We start from the raw sequence: 6,000 nt of genomic DNA on the forward strand, positions 1-6,000 counted from the left end.
TTAAACAAATTTTCATTTGAAAGTAAAATTGCCGGAAATTGCCACTGATTCTTTTCTAATGAGTCAATACAATTTGAAATAAAAAAGGAATTTCGCGAAGCATCATACAACCGTCCTACTTCTGGGCTTGACTATGTACTCAAACGAAACTCAAATGAACTCAAATCTACCGAAATTATCAGAGGTTACTCAGAGGGACTTGACTCTTAACCGTTTAGTAATCAGGGGCTTTGCTGCCTACTCTGAAGATGAGAGAGACAGAGAAAATATCTCCACCGCCAACGACGACATGGACGCCATATTGGAATTCTTCAACTAATTAAATAAACAGCGAAGAAGCCTTGCACTTATACTAGCGATAACTTTGCTATGTATTATTTTGTTTTCGTTTATAATGTTGAATAGTGTGTGGTTTGTTCGAATGGGCATCATAACGAGCGTGCTAATGGCTGTTTTATACATACACGTGGCTTTGTTTGCACACCAGTTCATAATAAAAACAAAGACTATGATAGATTCTATATAAAATGACTGTGATGTATTTCAGAAAGCTGCACAGTTATACACAGTCTACATCTGTATCATAACAAAGAATCAATATTAATAGAGGAATGCAGATCTCGATATGCCAAGTTGTTTACTTTTGAAAATCATCAAAAAAGTACTGTACACAGCTTTGTATGACTGAATGGAAGTGCTATCATATACTAGTTATTCTCCCACATGTAGCCCAACTACACACTCTTAGAGTGTCTAGTTATTCATATCTTTCACTAGTAGCCCTCCTATTCGGTAAACTCGTACCCAGAGTTTTCTTTTGTTCATGCAGCAACGAATTAACACCTAGTTAAAACAGGAAACTCGAAAGCGAACGTTATTCTTTTGAAACAGTAATGATGAAAAAGTAAATTATACACCGTGAAAAGATGAAAAAACTTACTGACGTTTCGGACGCTAGTCCTTCGTCGGAGTTAAAGAGAAAAAAGTGGTAGAAAGGAGTGTATATATGATAGAATAAGACAAAACAAACAATCAAAAGACAAAAGAAAAGGTTAGTTGAAAGTAAAGCGTTCATTAATCCCGTTGGGACTAAGAGTGCCCAATAGGTGAATAAGCCGCATTTCTTTGGTCTTGCGACAATCATTGTTGCCGTTAATCAAAGAAAGACCGAAAACAATGAAGTCAGAAAGAGAATGGTTAGCTAGATTAAAGTGGCGGGAAACTGGTTTGGTGGGATCGTTATTGCGAATATCATACAGATGATTGCAAATGCGATCACCAAGACGGCGGCCAGTCTCGCCCACATACAAAAGATTACAGCGGGTACATTTAATACAATATACAACATTAGGAGTGGTACAAACAAAATGGTCAGTGATTTTAACAGTGGATTTAGGACCGACAACAGAAGTGTGAGAGGCTATGTGAGGACAAGTATAACAACGTTTACGAGAACAGCGAAAAGTACCAGGTTCTTTGTAAGAGGGAAGAACTCACTTGACTAAGAAAGAACGAAGATTACGATCACGTTTATAAGAAAAAAGAGGGCGGGCGTTATTCTTTTGGAAAAGTGATTATTTCGCGCGGTTTATTCAAGGTTTTTTCGCCATTGCACAGACCAGAAGAAACGCAGGCTCTGGTTACGAGATTGCTATAAACACTCAATCATCATCATCATCATCATCATCATGATACATTTGTAAAGCGGTTATTCAGGTCTGTTCTCTGTGCTATAAACAAGGTGAAATGATATAATGATAAAATTATAAACGAAACTTAGTTTAAAAAGAGTGAAGAGAGTGAAGTCATTAAACCCGTGAAATAGATATTGGGCTAATATACTTTAGTAGACCCTAATTCCATTGTTTTCTTTTGTGTCTATTTAACTTTAATTAAGGAAGGAAGGAAGCTTCTTTATTTTGCCACGGTAAAAACATCAGTCGATTGCCTAAAAATATTTAAAAGTAAAGATTTACGATTAAAAAGCTAGTTACTGTTTTACATGTTTGCCGTGGAGCCCTTAGTTACAACTTTTCTTACTGTACAAACTATCAATTTCCGTTTTAAATTTTCGTACTGACTTGACCTCTTTTATATTTAACGGTAGGTCATTCCACAATTTTGCCCCACTATAGCTGAATGATCGTTTTAGATATTCAGTGTGTGGCTTAGGTATTGACAGTTTATGATCATGATTTCGAAGGTTGTATTTAGTATGGTAGTCGGAGAAAAGGTTTTGTAAGTAAACTGGTGTACGTCCCTGCATCGTCTTAAACATTAGTAGGGCTTTTTGTTTTTTACGACGAACTGCAAGTGTATCCCAGTTTAATTGGTCAAGGAGATGGCTAGATCTTATGTCATAGTTAGATCTTGTGATAACTCTAGCCGCTCGATTTTGACGCTTTTGTAGTTGAACACATAGTTTATCACTTAATCCATCCCAAACTGCACTACAATAGTCCAGTTTGGGTAGAATTAAGGCTTCGTAGATTTGGATGGCACTATCGGTCGAAATAAATGGGCGAACACGTTTTAGAGCCCCTATACTTGAAGAGATTTTCTTCGAAATGTTGTTAACATGTTCTGACCAATTAAGGTTTTTATCGATAGTGACACCCAAAGATTTGGTGTGATCAACTTGTTTAACGCTAGCTCCATTAATCGCAATATTAATAGTGGAATCGCATTGCGCTGGGACCCAATAATCATAAATTCCGTTTTCGCTACATTCAAGCTTAGCTTATTTGCTAACAACCACTGATGTATATTAGTGAGTTCAGTGTTGATGCTTGGTTCCAAGTCTCCTACATTTTTACCATGAACGCTGATGCTGGTATCATCAGCAAACATTCTTGTTATGGCTTGCGCCAAACAATTTGGTAAGTCATTAATATACAGGAGAAATAAAAGTGGGCCTAAATTACTGCCTTGTGGTACACCGCAGCTCACAGTACAAGGCTCAGACAGACTTCCGTTAACACTGCACAGCTGAGACCTCGTCAGTAAATAAGAACGGAACCACTTGAGTGAGCCTTCATCTACACCATAATTCGATAGTTTGGACAAAAGAATTTCATGATCTATGGTGTCGAAGGCTTTTTGGAGGTCTATGAAGATTACTCCGTTAAGTAGTCCCTTGTCTATATTAACTGACCATTCGTTCGTTGCTTCGAGCAACGCGGTGACAGTGCTGTGCAGGGAGCGAAAGCCTGACTGGCATTCCGTCAATAACTGGTTTTCATTCAAATAATCGTATAGTTGATCATAAACGATCTTCTCAAATATCTTTGAAGCAGTGGGAATGACCGAGATTGGGCGATAATTGTTTAGGTCAGTTTTCTCCCCTTTTTTAAATATAGGCGTTACTTTCGCTATTTTCCACTCCCTAGGAAAAATGCCCATTTTAATAGATTGTCGAAAAATCACAGTGAGAGATGGTCCCACTATAGAGGCGGACATTTTTAGCAATTTGTTGGGTATGTTATCTAAGCCTGCAGCTTTCTTTTCCTTTATACTTCCTAACAAGTCGCAAACAGTTTGCTCACTTGGAGGTTGGATAGCGAAAGTTTTACCAGTTGTAGGTTTCAGAAATGATTCAAATTTAATGTCAGATGGAGGTAATTTATTGGCTAGAGTCTGGCCTATACTTGTGAAATGTTCATTGAAAATCTCGGCCATCTCACTTGGTGAGGTTACTGATTTATTGGCAACTTTAATTTCGGAAACGCCGGAAAATTTGCTAGCCTTTCGAGCACTTAGATCATTAAGGAGGTGCCATGTTTTCCGAGGATCAGATTTATTTAGTGCTAAATTTTCCGTAAAGTATTTTTTCTTCGCTAATCTAATTTCGTTATTAATCCTGTTTCTCGATTCTTTGTATTTTTTCCAAAATAAGTCACTGTCAGTGGAAATTGCTTTCCTTTTCAATTGGTCACGTGACCGCATTTTCTGTATTAGCTCCGTTGTGATCCATGGTGAGTTTTTCCTTCCCACACGCTTGTGGCGAACAGGCAGGTGGGAATCAATACACTCGGTTAGCAAGGTTTTCCAGCGAATCCACATATCATTCGGATCATCGTAAGACTTGATGTCTGACCATGGCAGTTGTTTGAGATCACTCAAAAATTTGTCTTGATCGAAATTTCTGAAGTTACGTACCTCAATTTTGCGAGCCTTTGACGACTCGTAATGAATTTTTCTCGTCATGAATACTAAAGAGTGATCACTGATGCCAAGATGATACACACCTGACTTACTAATTTTGTCGGGAGTGTTTGTCACACATAAGTCAATTAATGATTTAGTGTTATGCGTTACACGTGTTGGCTCATTTAATAGCTGATAAAGCCCATAGATATCCAAAATATCAATTAAATTAGATGAAGCTAGGTTCGTTCTCGTTAGTTCTAAGAGATCGCAATTTATATCACCTAACAAATAATAATCGAGATTTGTCTTATCAATGCTATCTATGAGCTTTTCAAATGTCGTGAATAACTCGAGGGGTGAGTTGGGAGGGCGATACCAAGTACTAACTAAGAATGATTCTGATCGTGGCTTAAAGATTTCTATAGTGATGAGTTCTAAGATCCCATCATCAAAGTCGTCGCGTCTTTGATAACTCAGGTTGTTTCTCATGTAAATACATACGCCTCCTCCGTTTCTACCATTCTGAGATCGATCTTTTCTGACAATATCGAAACCCTCTATATGTAACTCAGAATCCATAATGGTAGAGTCTAATTTTGTTTCATTGATTGCCAGGATATCAATTTCAGGAGATGCGGCGAGAAACACCCGTAATTCATCAATGTGCGCAACTAAGCTATTAATATTTAAGGAAGCCATTGTTAAACCACGACCAACTTCACTCTTACACGTTGACTTATAATTTCTATTTCACGGGTTAAATGCCTTTACTCTATGTTTGAGTTTGAAAGTAAAATAATAAAAATAATAATAATAATAAATCAAGAAAAAATTTAAAGGACTTACGGTACCTGATATAAAAACTCCGGCTTGGTAGATCGAAGAAACGTAATTTGTTCTTATAAAGATTTCTAAAACCTTACTTTGATTAGGAAAAAAATACCCACCAGTTCTAGTATTTTGCGACACCATCTGAAAATTTCACGTTCGATCATTTTACAAATTTTGGAAATTTTGAAGCGTACCCAGGAGTTTCAGAAGGGGGATTCGAAAACGAGCCTGAACAGGAAGACGGACGCTGGCCATGGCTATTTGTCATGTGGTGTCCGGAACTTCTGGAACCCTCCCTTGGGTACGCCCCTGTGACAGGTACTTGACTCCTGTCCAGTTGGGCGTGGAAACTAATGATTTTTATTCCTAAAAGGTACCAATTTTCTATGATCTAAGTAACAGAGGTCAAATAATAAATCGAAAATAATAAACCTGAATAATCACAACTGCCGTTTTGACTGTCATCATATAATCTCCGATATCTTATTGCCTCAAAAACACCCTAAGAGGTACTGGTTTGTTCTCTGGTAGCGTCCTTTTAAATTTCTATTTATTTGACACCCCAAGAGGTATCAAATTGCAGATCTGAAGAAATATTTCGACTCCAGAGCTGAAACTTTTCTGATTTAACAATCAATAGACAAGCTTTCTTTTGGTGTAATATTTGTTCCAAAATCTTAGGTACCAGGTGTAGTTTAGATCCCCCAAACTTAGTCATTTTTTGAGCCACTTTTTAAAGTTTCAAGGTAGGGCTGTGTTGTATTTTCGATTCTTTTCTTTATCTTTGTTTCCTTGAATAAACTAAGCAGCATTCGACTAAGCTGTGTTGTATTCTTGATTCTTTTCTTTACATGTTAACACAAACTATCCGTCTCGACTTACTATTCTTCCCGCTCTTTCTTTCTCTCTCGATCTCTTGATTTACAAGTGCGAATATGCAAATTAAGTTCATAGTCTGTTACGTCATGATCTCGCACACACTCCCCACCTGACGAAAGTCAATAGATTTATTCTTAAACT

The sequence above is a fragment of the Actinia tenebrosa genome, unplaced genomic scaffold, assembly GCF_029948245.1.
Source record: "Actinia tenebrosa isolate PJP-AT-01 unplaced genomic scaffold, QUT_ActTen_1.0 PGA_scaffold0__85_contigs__length_37466705, whole genome shotgun sequence".
In the NCBI taxonomy this organism is placed as follows: Eukaryota; Metazoa; Cnidaria; class Anthozoa; order Actiniaria; family Actiniidae; genus Actinia; species Actinia tenebrosa.